At 39.8% G+C, this 22598-nt stretch overlaps 1 protein-coding gene across 24 annotated transcripts in view; it reads right to left on the reverse strand.

The window, feature by feature from the left end:
• Positions 1-22598, reverse strand: part of ARHGAP24 (Rho GTPase activating protein 24) — an 826886-nt gene that overhangs the window by 716613 nt on the left and 87675 nt on the right. Inside the window, exon 1 of one of the 24 annotated variants that reach the window (XM_084973627.1) lies at positions 14008-14109. The exons of the other annotated variants lie outside the window; for them this stretch is intronic. The gene's annotated coding sequence lies outside the window, so the exon portion shown is untranslated. Of the gene's footprint in view, positions 1-14007; positions 14110-22598 lie in introns of those variants that run through there. 24 annotated transcript variants of the gene reach the window in all.

A 22598-nucleotide genomic window follows, 5' to 3' on the forward strand; every position in this document is an offset into this window, starting at 1 on the left:
ACAGAATTGTACACTTAAGCATAGTTAAAATGGTAATTGTCATGTTACACGTGGTGAATCACAATTTTAAAAATAAAAAATGAAATTTAACCTATACTGAAAGCATAACTATATCACCCTTAAGAAGTAAGTTACAGATGTTCATTTTTGCTTTCATATATGATAACATTAGGGCTCTAGCAATGGATGAATCTTCTATTCGTCCAACTGCCTGCACTTAAACTCTGTGAACTATGAAATAATCCTGATTTGAAAAGCTGTTTAAAATAAAGGAGGCCTAAATTTGCAATCCCAGGATGCATTCTTCCAGTAGAAGTTTGCACGGGTCCTTCAAAGTTTTAAAATCCTTCATACTATTCTCTACCTGATTATATAAATTATTTTGCCATCTTTTCCCCCAAAATAGAACAATTTCATCTTTACTGGATAAAGAACTTTCCTTCTTCTAAGAAATTACGTTATCAGCCGTTGCAGCCTCTCTCTTTACTTTGATGTTAAGGCAGTTTCACATAAGCCCAGAAACTGTAGAACTATCCGTAGCTTACAGCAATAATCTCATCAACCTCACTCTCACCATGCTTGGATTTCAGTTCTTCCAACAAACTCCTAGACATCTTCTGAACATACATTAAACTAACAAACATTCAACTTTGATGCTGATCCTCTCGCTTCTCGATCAAAGATTTTCAATTTTGTCAATCAGTTTTCCTATTATCAGTTGCATAAGCCCACCCAGCTCTTTTCACCAAAAAAAATAGATGGTAATTCTTGTTCTGTTTCTGCTGTGAAATGATTCATCCTATATTCATGCTCTACTTACATGCCACTTTCAATTTTTGCCACTTATCCCTCTTCTTGTGAGCAAATATACAGCCAATGTGATCAACTAACATGCCACTAAATGCCAGCTAGGAATAGGCATTTAAAATGAACAGGCTATAGAGAAAAAGGTTCACTGCGGTCTACAGCAAAATTGAAAAGTGCTTGTTCACCTAAAAGCACACAAACTGAACAAAAATAAAAATAAAATCGTGGGTTGGCAAAATAAAATGGTTTGCTGCCTGAGGGACACCAGTTCGTGACTAACGCCTTAGATTAAGTAACACCACACAGCCAATACTAAAATAACTACGGATCACTATTAATACTCTGTGTGGACGGTGAGCAGAACTAAAACAGTCTGCCCTGGAACACAGCTCTCTTCACATCTATGAAAGTTCTGAACTGACTCTAAGTGAAGGGTCACTGGAGCAGCAGCAACACCGCAAGGAAAACAAATTTTAAAAGTATATCGTTGGCAGCTACAGGAAGGTATTGTAAACTCGGCACTATTTTTATATTTCTTAGGCTAATTTTATTCTAAATTAGATAACATATTTGTCTAGACATATATATATTCATGGTCTTTGACTTTCATTTTAATTAGACAGAGAAGAAAGTAAATTTCCTTGGCGATTTCTGTTTTATACAACGTGACATGGAAAATAAGAAGTCGTATACCACAGTTGCAAGCATCTACGAAGTTGAAATCCTTCACAGTGTTCCAGGTTAAAAATACGAAGTCCACTTCCGAAGAGAAATAGATGTAAACAATAAATAATAATAATAAATAAAATGGAGTGAACACTTTGGTGTAGTGGAGAGGTACTCCATGCTGTTTTACTAATAAAATGAAACCATTGACTTGACACGTGAAAAAAACAAACGCTCTCCAGGGAGTGGTTAAATGCAAATTTGCCATCGCCTTGCAGAGCTGGGGAGCAACAGGTTGAACACATGGAGAAAACCAACTTCAAGAAGGTACAGACGGTAATCTCGTCAATGAGGAGGCAGTGCAGCAGGGGTGGGCAGCGGCCAGAGGCCTGACGGCTATACCCTGACCGAAATCCGTGCTGATGCTTGTGCTGCTGCTATTGCTGTTGTCGTGTGTGAGTGCTTATTTTGTTTTGTTTTGTCATTTCAAGAATAAATAGGTTGCACAAGATTCGTGTAATGTCTGGTTACCACTCAACAATCCCAAACGATCAGCTAGATTTTTTTCTCTTCATAAAAATTTCCAAGCAACCTAGACTAACTCAGAGTTTCCAACACAATAGGAATTCAAGGAATGTGCCTGAATTTATAAGTAAATGAATGTTCAAAACCCCAGGAAAGTAATACCTGAATTATTCCAAAATTTTAAAGAATTCTGATTTTTAAAAATTTCCAGCGTGCTAATGAATATTCCACAAAGCCTAAGGTCTAATTTTAAAGCATAATCTATCTTACATGCGTATCTGCTTGTAATATATTTACCACACTTAGAACTTTGCACCTAGAATGGCAAAAAAAGAATGAACATGTCATCAATTTAACATATTACTTTTAAATTTCAGGATTGTGGCCTTAATTGTTTCAGTAAAAATCTAGTAGAACAAACATTTCATTTGTCACATATAGATTGAACCCTGTGACAACGTAGGCAGCGATCCACTGAGGACGATGTCAGCAAAGCCACATGGAATCATCAACATATGTCTTCCACAACACTTGAAATTTCTAGGTTGCCATTACTCCATGGGTTTAAATTTTCCTTTCCAAAAGTGACTTGAAAAATATATGTAATACTGTGGCAGCATAGAAAGGTTTGTTGATCCCCATAACTGGCTGCCATTTTCGATAATGAGGAAAGCAACCAGGTAAGTTAGGGCGTGGGACCAGTACTTTTAATGGTTAAGAGTGTGAACTACCCAGAGTGTGGCCACACCAGGAGACCAAATGTCCAGGTAACCAAAAGATAACAGACTAAGGCAGGACCATAGACAAAGCTTAAAAACATCACCGGTTTGCCTCTTCTGCACTTAGCAATCAAGGGAGCAATGCTGTAACATACAACCCCCCCTCCCTAGCACCAACAAGCACTGTTTTTAACTCAAGATAGGCAATAAAAATATGTGGATATCTTTTTCTTTTGCCTTTTGTCTTTTTAGGGCCACACCCATGGCATATGGAGGTTCCCAGGCTAGGGATGGAATTGGAGCTGTAGCTGCTGGCCTACACCGCAGCCAACAGCAACACAAGATCCGAGCTGTGCCTGCGACCGACACAACTCACGGAAACAATGGATCCTTAACCCACTGAGCAAGGCCAGGGATCAAACCCTGGGTACTAGTAGGGTTCGTTAACCACTGAGCCACAACGGGAATTCCAAATGTGTGGGTATTTTTAATAAACACTTTATATGTAAAGCACAAAATGAATCACTGCGTTGACTTACGTTGCATTTTTAAAAACCCAAGCACTCTTTGGTCAAATCTCATCTAAGCAGGAAAATACCCATGTTAATATAAGAAATTTAAAATTAATTTCACCTTTTTTTAATTGAAGTATATTTGATTTGCAACATTGTGTTGGTTTCAGGTGTACAGCAAAATGATTTCATTATACATCCACATGTATATATCTATATTCTTTATTATTTTCATTATAGTTTATTATAAGATACCGAATATAGTTTCCTGTGCTATATAGTATATTCTCGTTGTGTATCTGCTTTACTTATGGTAGTATCAGCTGTTAATCCCATACTTCCAACTTATCCCTCCCCGACTTCCGCTTTGGTAACCATAAATTTGTTCTCCATGTCTATGAGTCGGTTTCCATTTTATAAATAAGTTCATTTGTATCATTTTTTTAGAATCCACATATAGGTGATATCATATGATATTTCTCTTTCTCTGACTTCATTTATATGCTCATCTCTAGGTCCATCCATGTTGATGCAAATGGCATTATTTCATTTTCGACAGCTGCATAATATTAACTCCACCTTTAAGAAATCAGTTTTTTCACTTGTTTTGTTAAAAATGACCTTAAACTACAAATTGATAATTTAGCAGTATATATATATATATATATATATATATACACACACACTCGCTATCCAAAGACACGTTTCTCTCTACTTATTTTGCAACTTTGGAGAAAAAAAATTACGATCGATTTTGGGGACATAGAATATAATTACCTGTTTTATAAGATGTGACACTCCTGTCCCATTTGACTACTAAATACATATTTTCAGTTATTTTCAGACAGTGGTAACAAATTTATGTATCGTTACCTGTACACTCTCAGTTGGACTCTCCTGTGGCTGATAATCTATATTTACAACACCAGCCGAGTAATGTAAAATAAGAGAAATAGCCTCTGATTATGTACCTAGGGACATAAAATCTCTCCCTGGGGGGAAGGAGAGTCACTGCCTTGGCATCACCAGGTAGAGGCAGAAATCCAGGTTCTCGCTCAGCCTAGCTGACATTAATGGGAGGAGGAGGGCCCTTCATTGCTGCTGGACAGGATGGGAGTTCCAACACTCCATTTGGTCTACACTGACAGTGGGACGGAGACGGCCGCATTACCACTGGGCAATGGCGAAAGTCTTAAATTTTCACAGGCCTCCTCTGATCCTACCCCAGAAAGGAGGGAGGGGACACCAATTTGCATCACGTGGAATCCATATTATTTTTAAAAACCTAGGTTGTTGTATTCATTGTTACTCATGTTCACTGTATTTTAGGATAATAACTATTGCTTAAAACTTGAAGCAGGAGGGAAAAAGAATCAGTTTAAGACAATACCATAATTAAATCCCCCAAATTTGTATACAACGGTCTCGTTATTTTCCTCAATAAAACTCTTAAGAGCTTCTAATTTCTTATGGAATTTAACTTCAGCAGTGGCGTACACTATTCTAATGATCTGGCCCCCCTCTGCCACTCTAGTCTCATATCCTACCATTTTTCTAACATATTCTCTACAGAGACAGAAGAGCATTTATCATAATTATTCCTAGAATATTATTTTTCACTAGCTCTAAGATGGTGTCAATTATAAGGCACTGCATTATTTTCTGCAAACCACTAAGAATACTTCAAATTTTAAGATGTACCTCAATTTCAGAAATATGAAAATATGAAAAAAATATTGACTTAAAACTTAGGAAACGTGGTCATCCTTGAGTAGATACAAAACAATATTTATAAAATATGGTAAGTTGTGAAGAATAACACAGCGAACTGAATTGCACTGTGACACGGACCTATACACTTCCACCTGTCCTATCCCTCTGTCCTCCCTTTAGAAGAAACACTATTTTGAATTGTTTAAAAAAATCATCCCTTGCTTTTATTTATTGTACCACAAATCTCTGTAACTCTAACCAATATATGATTTTAACAGATTTCAAACTTTATACGACTGTGTCCTTTCGGTAGGCTGAAATGCATCGTTTTTACCCAGTATAATCTTGCTGATGTTTCTTCACACTGGCACAGTGACTCACGCATTTTCACTGCCATGCTCTCCATGACGCACTTTTCCCACTTGCACTTTTCTGCCTGTGCTCCCGTTACTCACGGATGATGAGCTGAGGATGAGCCTTCGGGTGTTTGCTTTTGGTGTGTGCCGTCACAAGTGTGTCATCGTGAGCCCCCTTTCCACTAGTGTCTGGCAGCACATGTTCAAGAGTTTCTATCCAGGAAGGAAACTGTTGTGTTTGAACTGGGGTTGAACCAACGCAATTTTACAAAACAACAGCAAACTCTTTCCAAAGTGTTTGTAACAAGTTACCCTCGCAGAAGCAGCATATAAATAACCAAGCTGTGCCCGCAGATTCCTACTTACACTTAGTTTTAAGGTATCTAACCTCCCATACTGTCAAAATCAATAATCGATCAACTCCCAAGCCAGCTCTTTAAAAAAGTATGCAACATGGAAGTTAAAGGGGAAGGTTTTGGAGCCAAACTACTCTAGACTCTGCTTTGAAGACTAGATAATACATGTAATATGTTTAGATTGTTACCTTGGGCATAATAAGCATGAGATAATTGTTAGGTATCACTGTTTTGAGTTGCTTACAGAACCCTGAAAAACACTTGGATGGTTGTGTACTGTATCTTGGTATGTTAGTTCTCTTATGCTGAAAGGTTCTTCCCTCGATCCTCTCTCTGAATTACATTCTTCAAGAGCAATTTTGGGAGTTCCCATGGTGGCTCAGTGGTAACAAACCGGACTAGCATCCATGAGGATGCGGGTTTGATCCCTGGCCCTGCTCAGTGGGTTAAGGATCCGGCATTGCAGTGAGCTATGATATAGGTCGCAGATGTGGCTCGGATCCCATATTGCTGTGTCTGTGGTGTAGGCCAGCAGCTATAGCCTGATTCATCCCTTAGCCTGGGAAATTCCATGTGCCGCAGGTGTGGCCCTAAAAAGAAAAAAAAAAAAAAAGAGCAATTCCATAATTCATCCTCACACACACAGGCAAAGCTGATCACGCTTTTTAGGGCTACCACTGCCCCTAGTATACGACCCATCACATGGCGTTCAATCTTTTGTTTACTTCCTACTGCACTACAATCTCAGTTATTTGGCAGGCAAAACATGTTAACTTTTTATTTCCTGGTCGTTAGAAGCACCTCAGTAGATGTCTGATAAATAAATGGATGAATATATGAATGAATAATTAGGAACAACTGCAACCTCAGTGGCACCCACCCACAAACAATTATTATTTACATTTGGAAATTCAACTGGAATACAATGAGTTAAAACATACAAACCACTGTGTTCTAATAGACTCTCTTCTTCAAAGAAGCCTATTTTTTTTTTACATCCTAGGACAGGATAATCTTTAAAGGTGACCTTTTTATCTGTATGCAACCAAAACATTTTCTCCAACCAATCTGTAAATTAACATTCTCTTCATTTTCCTCTTCTATGATAATGTCACCCCACAGCACAACTGACAAAAAATGCCCTGAAAATTGGAGCACAATGCCACTGCATAGATCTACTTCCTTCTGTTTAAGTCTTTAAGTTGATTCTTTAAAATACTGAATGTTTGGTTTCTGTTTCTGAGATATAGAACAAATAAATGATATACTGCTAGGCTGTTGACTCATACCTGTAAAGCCCATGCAACAATGAATAAAGCCCAGTGCCTGTTAGCAGGAGTGCCGTCTACACCTTCTCCTTCACCCGGCTGGGGTGTGAACAGCTCTCACTCACACCAGATTACTCATTATTAGACTGCGACATCTTATAATGTGTCAAGTCTTCCTCCCTAGTGTTTCTACCCAAATGGCCTCCATTTTGACATTGGCAGTGGGCAGACAGACCAAACACTGCCAAGCAATTTCTCTCCTAATTCTGACTAGGTCTTTTAATGCTTCTTCACATGACATAGAATTAAGCTCATCTGGTTGACTAGCACTTAAAATGCAGAACACAATGCCCTGGATGTGATCTGAAAAGTTTACAATGGATTATCATTTATACATCTTTTCTTTCACAAGCATGTACTATACCCCTTGTTTTGCTATACATTTGTATTGCTATAGCTGATTCTGGAGGTAGCCACTTCCTACTATTAACAGATACCAAGGTTTTTTTCACACAGATTATTTTTATTGAATTTCGTCTCTTTAATTTCGTACCATCATTGCCAGTTCATAATATGAAATTTAATTCATATTATTTCTTCTAGCAGAATGGTTATTCCGCATATATTTGAGTCACCTGAAAATCTGATGTTATGCAATTCTTTAAGGGGATGCCTGACAGACAATATCACTTGTATGCTCAGGGCTTATGACAATGTCTGGCAGTAATAGGTATTCAGTATAAGGAATGTATTAATTCTTGAAATAATGGATACTCCTTAACATTAAGGGCAGCTAAAATCCAAGCTCATCTACTTTCCTTAAACATATTTCTTTTTTCCTATTTCCCTGACTCATAAAATAACATAATCATTCTTTTATATTATCCAAATTCTTAACCTTGAATCATTTTCAACTGCAGCTTTTTTTTCACCCTAAACATCCAAACATTCACCAACTTTCCATAGATAATGCTGATTGCATCATTCTTGCCCTTCCTATTCTAGTGAAAGATGCTATTTTAATTTTGCACTAAGAACAGTGGCATTAATAGCTTTTACTGCTAATGAGATACTTGTCCCATGACATTATAGAATCCTCATTATGAGTTATGTCTTGACTTATTGGAAGTATGCAATTACTTGACTTATTGCAGAGTATTCCTCACTCCAGATAAACTATCACATCAATGAGCACACCAGCTGCACACAGCAGCAGTAATCACACATACTATCACAACAGTAAACTGCTAACAGTATACTGATAGTTTTATACATTCAGGAAAGAAGTCAATAGAAAAGCAATTAAATACCCAAAATGTTTTTGCCTGTTTATTTACCTACACACCAATTGGCAGATCTGTTCCACTGTCATTAGTTGAGAGTCAAGTGAGCCAACTACTATGCTGTTTGCAAAAATGAATGAGATATAATTCCTGTCCTCAAGTTTAAAGTCTTTAGAGAAAGACAGAGGAAAAAAAAATCCAACATGAAATAGCTATGGTGGTACAAATAGGTATAAAGCATAAGAAACACTGTCCAAGTTCTGGGACGTTTGGGAATAACATTTTAGAAAAAGGTACAGGAAAGGGATTAATATGCATCATGTTCCTCTTCTGCGTTCAGCTCTCTGCTGAAACTTTATTCATATTGTGCTTTATATGCAATAGGAACTACAGGAATAACTGGTGCTAAAGATTTCCGGATGAATATAAAAGTAATGCTGGTATCTTTCAGCAAGAAAAAGTGCAGAGAAATGTGGCAAAGATGGCGGAGGAAGAAGACCCCAAGCTCGTCTCCACTACGGACACAGCAAAATTATACCACAACTAAAAATACAAAAAAGGAACCACAACAAGAAGGGTCGGAGGGGTGGGAGACAAGGTAATGGAGATGCACACGCCCTCAAGAGGCAACGCACGAATCGGAGGATGGTGACAACTGCAGAGGTCTTCCTCAAGCAGCAAGTGCTCTGAGCCCCACACCGGGATCTCCAGCCCGGGGGTCCTGCCTGAGAGGAATAAGCCCCCTCAATATCTGGCATTGAAGGCCACCAGGGCTTATGCACAGGAGAGCCAGAGCACTGCAGGAAACAGAGACCTCACTCTTAAAGGCACATGCAGCATCTCACATGCTCCAAGACCCAGCACAGAGGGAGTAATTTGAAAGGAGCCTGGTTAAGAACCACTTGCTGATCTTGGAGCATCTCCTAGGGAAATAGGAGGCAAAGGAGATTCCCCCTGGAGACACAGACACTGGCAGCAGCCACGTGTAACAGTGCGTTCTTCCAGGAGGATACTCTTGCTGGCAAGCTCTGTTTTGGAGTTCTCCGCATAGCCTAACTAGTGCAAGGGACTTATCCACATACCAGCAGGCCAGCACCAGTCCTAGGACACTCCAGTCACCGGAGTCAGGTGGCCCAGGCCCAGGCCCCACACACCAGCAGGTGACGCCTGCTCAGGCCTTCCTAACTAGGTAGGCCAGGCTGGTAGCCACCACATGAAGCAGGCCTGGGAGCCAATCAGGCCAGGGGTCAGCCCCACCTACAAGCACATCCACAGTAGTCAGCCCACCAAAAAAAGAAGGATGCATGCATCCAATAGGGGGCAAAAGAGCATCCAGCTCTCATGACCCATGTTAGGCTCCACAGGACATCTCCTCAAAAGGCCATTTCTCCAACATCAGGAACTAAAACTGATCTACTCAATAAATCGAAATAAACACAGAGAATTAGGCAACAAGAGGAGGCAGAAACATGTGATCCAAACAAAGGGACAAGACAAAACCCCAGAAGAGCCAAGGGAAGTGAAGATGAGCATTACACTAGATAGAGTTCAGGTAATGACCACAAATATGCTCAAAGAACGTGGGGGAAGAATGGGTGAACACAATGAGGAGTTTAACAGGGAGTTAGAAAATACACAGAAGAACCAAACAGACCTGAAGAATATAACCGAAATAAAGAATACACTAGAAGCAATCAACAGCAGATTAAATGACACAGAGGAACACATCAGCAAGCTGGAAAACAGAGTGGTGGAAATCACCCAAGCGGAACAGAAAAAAGAAAAAAGTGTTTTTTTAAATGAGGACAGTTTAAGAGACCTCTGGGACAACCTCAAGCATGGTAACATTTGCATTATAGGAATCCCCAGAAGGAGAATAGAGGGAGAAGGGGGCAGAAAATTTTATTTAAAGAAATAATAGCTGAAAATTTCCCTGACCTATGGAAGGAAACAGACATCCAGTTCCAGGAAACACAGAGAATACTCAATAAGATCAACCCAAAGAGGTCCACACCAAGACACATTATCTTAAAAGGCAAAAATGAAAGGTAAAGAAAGAATATTAAAACCACCGACAGAAAAACACCCAGTTACATACAAAGAAACTTGCATAAGACAATCATCTGACTTCAATGGAAACTTGATAGGTCAAAACAATAAAATGAAAAAACCTACAACTAAGAATATTCTACCTGGGAAGACTATTGTTTAGATTTGAAGAAGAGATCAAGACCTTTAAAGACTAGCAAAAGCTAAAAGAATTCAGTACCACTAAAAGGTAACCCTCGTGCACTATTAGTGTGAATGTAAATTGGTACATCCGCTGCGGAAAACACTATGAAGGTTCCTCAAAAAATAAAAAATAGAACTACCTCTTGATCCTGTAATTCTACTCCTGGGTAACCAACTGAAAAAGTAAAATGCACCCATATGTTCATTGCAGCATTATTTACCATACTGAAGCCACAGAAGCCAATCTAAGTGTTCATCAGTAGATGAGTGGACAAAGAAGATGTGGCATATATACACAATGGAATGTTACTCAGACATAAAAAGAAGGAAATCTTGCTATTTGCAACAACATGGATGGATCTAAAGGGTTTTATGATATGAGAAATAAGTCAAACACAGAAAAACAAATACTGTATGATTTCACTTATGTGTGGAATCTAAAAAAACAAGACAAAATGAGCACACATAAAAGACAAAGAGAATCACAGATACAGTGAACAAACTGGTGGTTGCTGCAGGGTTGGGGGATGAGTGATGGGATGAGCGTGGATATGAAGAGGTACAAATGTCCAGTTATAAAATGAATAAGTCACAGAGCTGTAATGTACAGTATGGGAAATATAGGCAATAACATTGCGATAATTTTGTGTGATGACAGATGGCAACCAGAATCAGAGTAGTGATCATTTTGTAATGTATAAAAATATTTATTCACCGTGCTGTATACCTCAAACTAATACAATGTTATTCATCAATTATATCACTTTTTTTTCTTTTTACAGCCACACCAACAGCCTATGGAACTCCCTGGGCTAGGAGTCAAATCAGAGTAGCAGTGGCAGTCTACACCACAGCCAAGGCAACACTAGACCCAAGACGCATCTGCAACCTATGCCATAGCTTGTGGCAATGCCAGATCCTTAACCCACTGAGCAAGGCCAGGGATGGAACCCATATTCTCAAGGAGACAATGCTGGATCCTTAACCCACTGAGCCACAATGGGAATACCTCAATTACATTTTAATTAAAAAAGAAAAACAGGAAGTTCCCTGTGGTGCAGCAAGTTAAGCATCCAGTGTTGCTGCCGCTATGGTGCAGGTTGCAACTGTGGTGTGGGTTCAACCCCTGGCTCAAGAACTTCCACATCCCCTGAGTGTGGCAAAAAAAGAAAAAAAAATTAAAGAAAAACAATGAAGAGCAAAGTGACTTCTAGCCAAGATGCAACAGTGAGAAATACCACCTTTGCTCCAAACACGTGGCAATGTTAGATGATAGGTGGACAGAGAGTGCCGAAACACTGTGGCTGGAACAAGATAAATATCTCTCTTTTCATCTGGTCTCCCAAGAATGCACAGCCTTGGGCAAAGGCCGGCTACTTTATTAGGTCGTACAATCCCATGAAGCAAAAATTAAGGGAAAGAGATTGAGACAGGGAAGAAGGAAAAACCAGTTCAAGGTACTAAACACAACTGTTTAATCATCTCATAAAACTGTCCTCTGAGAAGCTATATAAACAACTTCCCAGTCCACGGGGAAAAGGAAGAATTTATTTGCAGGCTCCCATCTCCCACTGGTCAACGCGTTGCGACACAGGTGTTTACCTCTCTCCCATCCACCCCCTCACACATGCACTTCCGGGTGGTAAGTGCCTGAGACCCCAGCACCACATGCCTGTTATCAGTGAGGAGCAGAGGGGCAGGAGACGGGTGAGTGCTATTTAGCTGCATGTGTGTGAAGGGTTTTGGCTTCTCCAAAGAGACTTTGTCAGTGCAGCAGTGTATGCGGCTAAAATGAGTGGCCAAAGCCCCCAAAGACAAATTATGACAGGATCTCAGTTGTCTGAAAAGCCTAGCAGGTGTCTGATGTAATTTTATGGACCTAAGATACAAAGTGATGGGCAGAGCTAAAGCCACTGTCTACTGGGCTTGGTTTCAGAAACAGTGCTCTCCATCATATGTGAGAGTGACAATCACAAAATCCAGGAGGCTCTTTACTCCTAGGGAAAGAGGGAGAGGAAACAGGATCAGGAAGACAGAAACAGGGACTTAAAAGTAACCCTGTATTTTATTTCCTCAAAAGAGCTCTGAGGGAAAAATGGCAAAATACCACCCTTGGGTAAAACGGAAGGTTGGGTACATAGGTATTTGCTATATTTTCTCTTAATTTTTTGTATGTTTGAAGAATCGTTTCTTAAATAAAATTCGAGAAATTAAATCTATGTGATCATCAAAGTGATACCGATCACCTTAACAACACGGGAGTGTGTTGGAGATATCCGGGTCCTGAATCACATGTTGCGAAGCTGTTCCCATCTAGTTTATTTTTGTAAAAATTCAGTATGACTTCAAGAATTATTTCTCATTGACAGACACCAAAGGAAATAGGATACTTTCTTGCAATGCATTTCCAGCTCAAGTTCATCTTTAAGACACCGTTAAAGGTAAATCCAAAAAGGTGGCTCCAACGACCCCACTACCCAGTCCCTCCGTCTCCACCTAGATTGTATGTGAATGACCCAGTTCATGCAAGTATTTAGTGTCGAAATGAAATGAGAACCCAGAACACCAACTACAAACATTTTCATTAACACAAACTGCTTTTAAATCTCTCCAAGAGTGCTTTGATGCCATCCTGTTTGGAAACAGGTGTCCAAGTGGGAAATGAGTTCTCCAATCTTATACTTCTTCCCACTGCCATACCGTAACAGCCTAAATCTATAGAGAACCATTTTTTTTCCCTTTCATCCTCAAAAATGCACCTCCAAAAGAAGTCATCAGCTTACCTACTAAGGAGCAATTAAATGCGTAAACATTTCTGCTGAACAGAACTCACAGAATATAGTGACCATTTCATTGGCCCCATCTCCTCTGGACAGCCCGAATTCAATTCCCTTTCTCAACACAACACTCATCACACTTCCCTCAGGCTTGGACAAATCAATCTCCCTGATTTCTTCAGGCTTTCTCAGCTAATCTTTGACCAGGTTTGCCACGGGATTGCTTGAAGCCTCTTTGACAACACAGGAAAACCAGAACTGGCAATACAATTAATGACTCCTTTCTCCATTTTCTAGGAGACATTTCCTTCCCTGGGAGACTGGATGTTAGGAGCAAAGGAGGAGGAGGAAGGAATGGAGAAAAGGGGGAAACTGACACAATGAAGGAGCAGGTGAGGCCCACTGAGGGACTTTCAAGCTCTTTGTAAAAGCAGCTGAGCGGTGCCATACCTGGATTATTTGCCACGAAGAGCACAGCATTTCTCAAGGCTCCCCTACTCCATACAACACAAGTATTTCTAGGACTAGTCATGAAATGGAATAAGTAACAGCCAGAAAAGATATGAAGACAGTGAACGCTTCCTTTTATTAAATTTTGTGTCTACATAATCATGCCAGTTTTTAAATGAATTTTAATAAAACCAAACTATCTAAACCTACTAAATAAATCACACTGATGCAATGTTTTATTCCCTTAATTAGTTCTCCTGTTTTAAAGCAATTAAAAAATATAAAAATAAGAGTAAATTCCAATTTTAAAATATTTCCTGGAAGAACTACAATTGGCACTTACCAAATAAAAATATCATCTCTCTCAGTCTACATTGCTTCACTGCATAAACTTTAAACACAAATGAAAACTCCAAACCATCACGAAGAAAGACAACACTGAAATAACACAAGTTCCAGTTCATCATCTTCACACTTGTTCTGCTAGCATTTATTTTTAGTCTGTTGTTTCAATGCAGGACTCTCTATTACCATGGAGGCTGGAGACAAGCTATGCCCTGAGCAAACTAGAAGCAGGCTACAAACAAGCTCTGAAAGCAAAGTGTGTAACTGATTCCATGTGTCAGAGGCCAGCTGCAGAAAGGGGACTATTCCATGGAGAATACAACACAGAATACAACGTTTATTAAAGAGTAAGTTTAATTTTATAAGAAGCCTACATTTCCTGTAGTAACCATGAAGTCTAAAGCCAAAATACATTTTCTGTATGTCTTTTCTATTAAAAAAAAAAGTAAGTTTAAAAAGTGATGATTTGAAATTTAGAACTTAGACCAAGAAAACATAATTTTTTCGGGAGGAGTAATTTAATGACACAAATAGATGGAAAGATATACCATGCTCGTGGATTGGAAGAGTTAATATTATCAAAATGACTATACTACCTAAGGCAATCTACAGATTCAATGCAATCCCTATCAAATCACCAAGGACATTTTTCACAGAACTTGAACAAAATACTTTAAAATTTGTTTGGAAGCACAAAAGACCCAGAATAGCCAAAGACATCCTGAAAAAGAACAATGGAGCTGGAGGAATCAGGCTCCCGGACTTCAGACTATACTACAAAGCAACAATCATCAAAACCATATGGTACTGGCACAAAGACAGACATATAGATCAGTGGAACAGGATAGAAAGCCCAGAATTAAACCCACGCACCTACAGCCAACTCATCTATGACAAAGGAGGCAACACTATACAATGGAGAAAGGACAGCTTGTTCAATAAGTGGTACTGGGAAAACTGGATAGCCACATGGAAAAGAATGAAATTAGAACACTCCCTAACACCATACACAAAAATAAACTCCAAATGGGTTAAAGACCTAGATATAAGACCAGACACTATCAAACTCCTAGAGGAAAACATAGGCCAAACACTCTCTGACATAAACGACAGCAACATCTTCTCAGATCCACCTCTTACAGTAATGACAGTAAAAACAAAAATAAACAAATGGGACCTAATTAAACTTAAAAGTTTCTGCACAGCAAAGGAAACCCTCAACAACACAAAAAGACAACCCACAGAATGGGAGAAAATCTTTGCAAACGAAGCAACTGACAAGGGATTAATCTCCAAAATTTATAAACACCTTCTGCAGCTCCATACCAAAAAAACAAACAAGCCTATCAAAAAATGGGCAGAAGATCTAAACAGATAATTCTCAAAGAAGACATATGGATGGCCGAAAAACACATGAAAAGATGTTCAAGGTCACTCATTATTAGAGAAATGCAAATCAAAACCACTATGAGAGACCACCTTACACAAGCCAGAATGGCCATCATCCAAAGGTCTACAAACAGTAAGTGCAGGAGAGGGTGTGGAGAAAAAGGAACACTAGTACACTGTTGGTGGGATTGTAAATTGGTGCAACCACTGTGGAAAACAGTATGGAGATGCCTCAGAAAACTAAACATAGAACTACCATTTGATCCAGCAATCCCACTCCTGGGCATCTATCCAGAGAAAACCAGGACTTGCAAAGACACATGTACTCCGATGTTCATTGCAGCACTATCTGTAAAAGCCAAGACATGGAAACAACCTAAATGTCCACCGACAGAGGAGTGGATCCAGAAGATGTGGTACATATACACAATGGAATATTACTCAGCCATTAAAAAGAAGGAAATACCAGCATTTTTTGCAACATGGATGGACCTAGAAACTATCATGCTAAGTGAAGGCAGCCATACAATGAGACACCAACATCCAATGCTTTCACTGACATGTGGAATCTGAAAAAAGGGCAGACTGAACTTCTTTGCAGAACAGATGCTGACTCACAGACATTGAAAAACTTACGGTCTCCGGAGGAGACAGATTGGGAGGTGGGGGGATGTGCTTGGGCTGTGGGATGGAAATTCTGTGAAATCAGATTGTTATGATCATTATACAACTACAGATATGATAAATTCATTTGAGTAATAAAAAAATGGGAAAAAAAAGAACATAATTTTTTAGGGAGGAGTAATTTAATCATTGATATCATTTTAGAGTTGCCAATGCATAATGATAATTTAAAAATCAATTTTCAGTTAGCTTTATCAATGTTTTTAACTTGTCCACAGACTCTGCATCCCCTTATTGCCTGCTCTGAGTTTCCACTGATCCGCTACTGCACATGAACACATACACTGGTGGGGTTTTTGGTTTGTTGTTTTTTTTTCCTAGATAAGAGAGAAAAATTAATACTATATATGGAGACCAGGCATCAATGGCTACACCCTGAACAGTTCATTCTATCAGGTAGAGCTCAATGGAGGCAAATACATTGACCAACTCAGATTTCTGAACACACATAACTAACATTAACGTTAAATGAATTCTTTTCATCTAACGTTTTCTATTTCCAGAGTTTTACAATGAACATACACTACTTTCACTGATATTCATTAATGCAAAAATAAAATTATGAATAAAACATACCCAATCTGAACTCTCTAATTAGTTCATTCCACATTCCTAACTCTCTTGCTGTTTTCCTTTCAAATTTTGAGACTATGTGGCAGTGTTCCTTCCCTCTACCTCCAAAATCCCTTCTGGGCACTTCCAAAAGCCACCCTGTTGACTGCAGCCAGACCACTAGGGTTACTTACTATAATTTGTATCGTTAACTTTCATTTTTATTAAAAGTATACAGATGTGCTCAAGTTAAACTATGGTGAAAGCATAAATGCGAATGTAAATCTAAATTAGGCGTGGGAAATTCTTGTATACAATTGTGGTCACAAACACCAAAAAAATTTTTTTTAATTTAATGGCCTCTGAGAATATTCTTGAACTAATGAGGTCACTCCCTGGGGTGGATATGAGTGGGGCTGGTAGTGAGACTGGGTACTCAGAAGATGGTTCAAAAAACCACATCTATTCTTTTACTTCAGGCAGATGTTCTTTACAGCAGTGGTTCTTAACCTTGGAAATCACCTGAAATCACCTGTGAAACTTTACGAATTACTGATGGCGAGGCTCTAGCCCCAAACTCTGACTTAATTGGTTGGAGGTGCAGACTGGCCATAGGAAACGTTAACCATCCCCTCACCCTGATTCTAATGTGCTGCCCTCATTAGACCCTTCGGTCTAGAAAATTCCTTCTATGTCTTTGGCTCTTAAGTGGCAGATACAAAATTGTAGGCAAGCTGTTGAAAGCCAGGAAACTTAAAAACATATCCTGAAGCTGTGTCTGCATTCAAACCCACAAGTTCTACTTAGGTTATAATATTTGCAGGTTATATTCTTCGTAGTAAGGGTGTTGTTCTGACTGATGGGAATAGCCTTGGCCCCTGCCATCAACCCTGTGTGTTAACCACACAGAGAACTTTGTGCTCAGGCAGACCTTGACTTGAATTATGACTGTGGGTGATCCTGAATTATGACTGAGAGGTGCACTGCTCAGATCTCCCTCCAGGAGAAGCTGCTCATGGGATCACAGGTGACTGACAGCCTCCAGCTGAGCACACCTTTGGATCCAACTTGGAGCTCAGAGATCTGGGCTTCCCTTGGGCTGCTCCCAACCAACGATGGACTGTGACTAGGACTGGGCCATTTCTACCCAATGCAGGACTCCTCTAAAGGGGAGTCGTTTGCCCAGGGATTCCACGAGGCACTGGCCTGGGCGAAACTTTCTCATACCTCCTCTCAGTTTGAGGCTTTTCCTACCAAGACCACCTCTTTCCTTTTCTCTCCTTTTCTGGGTGTTGGAGCTGCATCATGGTCCGGAGACTCTCTCGAGCCCTCCTTTCTCTCTCACAGGCACTTCCCCCAATTGACCTCTTACACATCTGATCTTCTCTTTGTGGGCACTTTTCAGAGGACCCACACGGACACATAACTCAACACTACTCGATGCTGGGATGGTTAACATCTTCCATGGGTTTCGTTTCTTCCTCTGTTAAAATGGACAGCAAAAACTATAAGGGATATTGTGAAGATTGAATGAAACATATTATCACTGAACACGGTAGTGAACTTCCTGGAACGTAGAAGGAAATGAATAAATAGTAATACCTCATTTCGGCTTTTATGAACAAGTACATTCCTTCCCGTCGTTGAACTTTTGGTATATAACCTATGTTTCATACACTGCGGCTATGCGTAGGGTACAGCACATGATGGATGGGAAAGGGAATGTGGAAAAGCGAAAGGGTTCTTTAAAAACATATTTATGTGTGAGGTGAGATGATGGATGTGTTAATTAACTAGACAGGAGGAAGTTTTTTATAGCATATACACATATCAACTCATCGCAGTGTACACTTGAAATATCTTACAATTTTGCTCATCAGTCATACCTCAATAGAGTTTAAAATAAGGAAAAAAGGGGGCTTCTAAAGACAAATATAACAGTAAATATAATTATCATAGATGCATATACCATATATGTGATAGTACTCATGTGACCTCAGACAGATGCAGGAAATAAAAACAATATCCTGCAGAAATGTTTTTTCCTTAGGTATATGTCATATACATATTTATTAAATATCATATATGTGAAGTTTTTGACTGCCAAACTTTATTTCAAATTCAGAGCGTGAAAAAAAAACAAGGATACATGACTATTGTCAAGATCTCTGAGCCTAAAAACAGACTCAGGCAGGTTTCAGCCTTCTTTCAAAGGTGTGTATCTGCACAAAATTGTTCACAGTCCATGCAAATGCAAACAAGCTTGCTTCCCACAGAAACTAGCCAGCAGACACTCTGCAGGGATCTTGCAATAAACTAACAGCACTATTAATAAAGTTGGGGGGGGGAATATAGAATTGTATTATTCATTGATGCAAAATATTAATAAAAGTGAAAAACTGAAATTACAATCCAGTCAGTTCTGCTAGAACATGGCATCTGTATTCCTTAAAACTACCATGCTATGCAAAAATCACACAACAAAAATAACAGGGCTTATGAGAAAATGATATTGGAGACACAACACTCAGAAATTTCATCAGCGACAGGATTTTTTCAAAGTAGGAACCTAATAAAATAGCAGCACAGCTTTATACATGTGACATGGTTACAAAATGCTTATGTACTACAATAAATATGGCATTTTACCTTGAAAAACTTGAAGTTTGCAGAAGGGTTGCAATTTGTGAGTCATTGTGAAATGATGGGAAGGAGGTTATCTGAAATGGATCAAAAGTTCTTAACACCAGATGTGGGTGGGTGTAGCTTAAAATATATGCAGGGAACGGAGAGACTGGGTCAACGGAGACGTGTGCATGTGTCATGTGAATTCCTGTGCAGCTGGGCTGAGCTGGCTGCCGTGCACTGCATTCACCAAGAGTTTCTCATAAACAAAACTGTGCAGAAGCGAAGACAAAATCTGTGTCATGCTCAAGTTCCCTTATATATCAACAGTGTTGGAACAATTTCATGTTTTCAAAATAAGCACAACAGCAGACCTTAAGTACACTGTTAAGATCCATAAGGAACTTTTTTCATTGAAAGGGGCTACTTCACTAAGACATAAGAGAACACATCATTGAACTAACCACTTAGACAACATGCAAAATAACAAGTTGTTAACCAGTCCTCTGGATAAAATTTTTATGTACACTAGGAGTTCCCGTCATGGTGCAGCAGAATTGAATCCGACTAGAAACCATGAGGTTGCGGGTTCAATCCCTGGCCTTGCTCAGTGGGTTAAGGATCTGGTGTTGCTGTGAGCTGTGGTGTAGGTCGCAGATGCAGCTCAGATCTGGCGTTGCTGTGACTCTGGGGTATGCTGGCAGCTGTAGCTCTGATTAGACCCCAGCCTGGGTACCTCCATGTGCCGTGGGTTCAGCCCTGAAAAGACAAAAAAAAAAAAAAAAAAAAAAAATTATGTACACTAAACTTACATAGAGGTAGGGCATAGATTGGGGTGTTTATATTTCCGTTTCACTATTTTTTAAAGAAGCTAGTAGTGATCAAATAATTTCTTGACACTATAAAAGAGGAAAACAAAAGGGTAATTAATTTCTTTTAAGTTCCAAAGTATACATATCTCTTTTCTTTCACATCAGAGTTGCTGTTACTAACATTTCGTCTTTGTATCTCATGCCCTGGCAGCTTGCGTTTCACATGACTCTAGGCAAACACAAGCTTCTGGTTCCCATCATTAAGAGACCCAAACGGTCTACTGTTCGCACATGGACGGCCATGACCACAGACTCTTACGCTTAGAGATTCTGACCATTTACCACTTCAAGGCCTCTGTTTTGACAGAGGGTGGAACTAGACTTTAAAGTTCTTACCAAAATTCTTACGATAGGAACTGTGGACTTCAAATTGCAATCCATCTGCACAGAATGTAACAGCTAATACTTTACCTTCATATAGTATTTTACAAGTTTCCAAGTGCTTTTCACAACTATTACCTCATGTAGCGTAATTATATCTCCCTGTATCAGCGCACGCTGTGAATGAATCATTTTCCTATTCATTCCTTTTTTTTTTTTTTTTTTTTTTTTTTTTTTTTTTTTGCACTTGTATTATTTGAAATCTTTCCTTCCTACTTTTGGAAAGGGAGACTTAACCAAGCATTTCCAGAAATGTGTCACATTGAGTGTTTGAAGAGATCGCTTACAGCTTACACATGCAAAGCACCTGGGGAAACCTGCAGCAGAATTGAAATTGACGAGGCATCAGCCGAGCGACCAACTGTTGCGCTTCACGATTGCTTAGAATACCTGAGTTTTCTGTTTATCTGTTTGGCTTGGGTTTTCGCTTCTAGAGAGTGGAACTGGTTTCAAGAATAAGCTCTCAAAGGAGGCCACAGGGGGAACATCCAAGCAAGTTCTGTTAAGGGAGGAAAGACCGTCCCTGCTCTGCCTTCCAAGAGGAGAAATGTCCTAAATACCACGAGCTTCTCGAGCACAAAGATGGAGAGAATTATCTGACTGGTGAGTTTCGGAAAAGAACTGGACGTGAGCAGGCCAGCTCTTTCCGCCTTCCCCTCCTATGAGATCCAGCTGACCACGCAGTGTGGGCCTTCTGTTCTGTTATTCCAAATCCCATGTTTTAGACGAGGTTCAATTCCAAGGAGTGTTAGGATTTGTTGCCTTGAGCCAGGGATATTGAGAAATAGACACGGAGAGGAATTTGGAGAGCAGGAAAAATACTGAATCACGAGCCACTGGATGAAGTCAGGTTCTGTCTGCTGTTGGCTCTGCTGGTTCAAAGGGGCTTATGTGGCAACTACGCAACTGGCTTTTGATTTGTGTGGTGTGCTTACGATCAGTGCAGCCTAAGTAGCAGCTTTAGACCTTATACTTTAAAGGAATAGGTCACTATGGGATTTTGCATTTGGTGGAAGAGAGCAGCTTATGGTGGTTTGTCCACAGAAGTGAGGTTATATTTTATAGAGTGAGAGGCTGTTTTTACACAAGCAGGGCTTCCTATCCCTAAGGTCATACGAGCCACAGAGACCTTAAGAAGCTGACTGCTAGAGCATGGCCTTGAGATACCTACTGTATGTGGACAGTAGGTGAGACAGTTTTTTGTTTTGTTTTGTTTTTTTACTGTGTTTCTTAGCCATGTACGTGGTCATTGCCTTTAATTGCACGCTTAAGTTCTTATGAGGGCTTTCAGAGCACAGAAGGGTGAGGTCCTAGTTTTAATTTTTTTGTGCCAGTTAGCATTTTCTTGAAGAACACGACGGGGAGATAACTCTCCTCACTAAAACCTTCTAAGGCTACAAACTTTAAGAAATATCGATGACGGTGTAAGTTCAGGAATCTGCTGAAGACCTTTCTCCAGCTGGAGGAAGGATGAAGAGGAGAAAGAAACTTTAGAAGATTTCGTTTCACTATGAGCAATTTCACAGCCAAAGCAGTGGAATCAGCCAGCAAGGAACAAGGGCAAGTGGGAGACTTGTCACAAGACAGAATCCACACTAAATCACCCTCAGGATGCCCCTCAAAGGCCCAAAAGCATGCCGAGTAAGAATGCATAAACCACTTCAAAGTCCTGATTTTTCCCAGCACATCTTTTTTGTTTTTGTTTTTTTGTTTTTTTGTTTTTTTTTGCCATTTCTAGGACCGCACCTGAGGCATATGGAGGTTCCCAGGCTAGGGGTCTAATCGGAGCTGCAGCCACCGGCCTACACCAGAGCCACAGCAACGCGGGATCTGACCTGCATTTGCGACCTACACCACAGCTCACGGCAACGCCGGATCCTTAACCCACTGAGCAAGGACAGGGACCGAACCCGCAACCTCATGGTTCCTAGTCGGATTCGTTAACCACTGAGCTACAACGGGAACTCCTTCCCAGCACATCTTAAATGTCCCTTTCTTGAAGAAGAACCCTCATAAATGCATTTTCTCTCAAGACCTGATAATTCCCTAGGGTCAAAAGCAGTATATTTATAGGTGATTTCTCTCA

This window comes from Sus scrofa, chromosome 8 (assembly GCF_054392235.1).
Source record: "Sus scrofa isolate SSC_HxYL_T2T_F1_AM1 chromosome 8, Sscrofa_HxYL_maternal_Yorkshire_Landrace_v2.0, whole genome shotgun sequence".
Classification (NCBI taxonomy): domain Eukaryota; kingdom Metazoa; phylum Chordata; class Mammalia; order Artiodactyla; family Suidae; genus Sus; species Sus scrofa.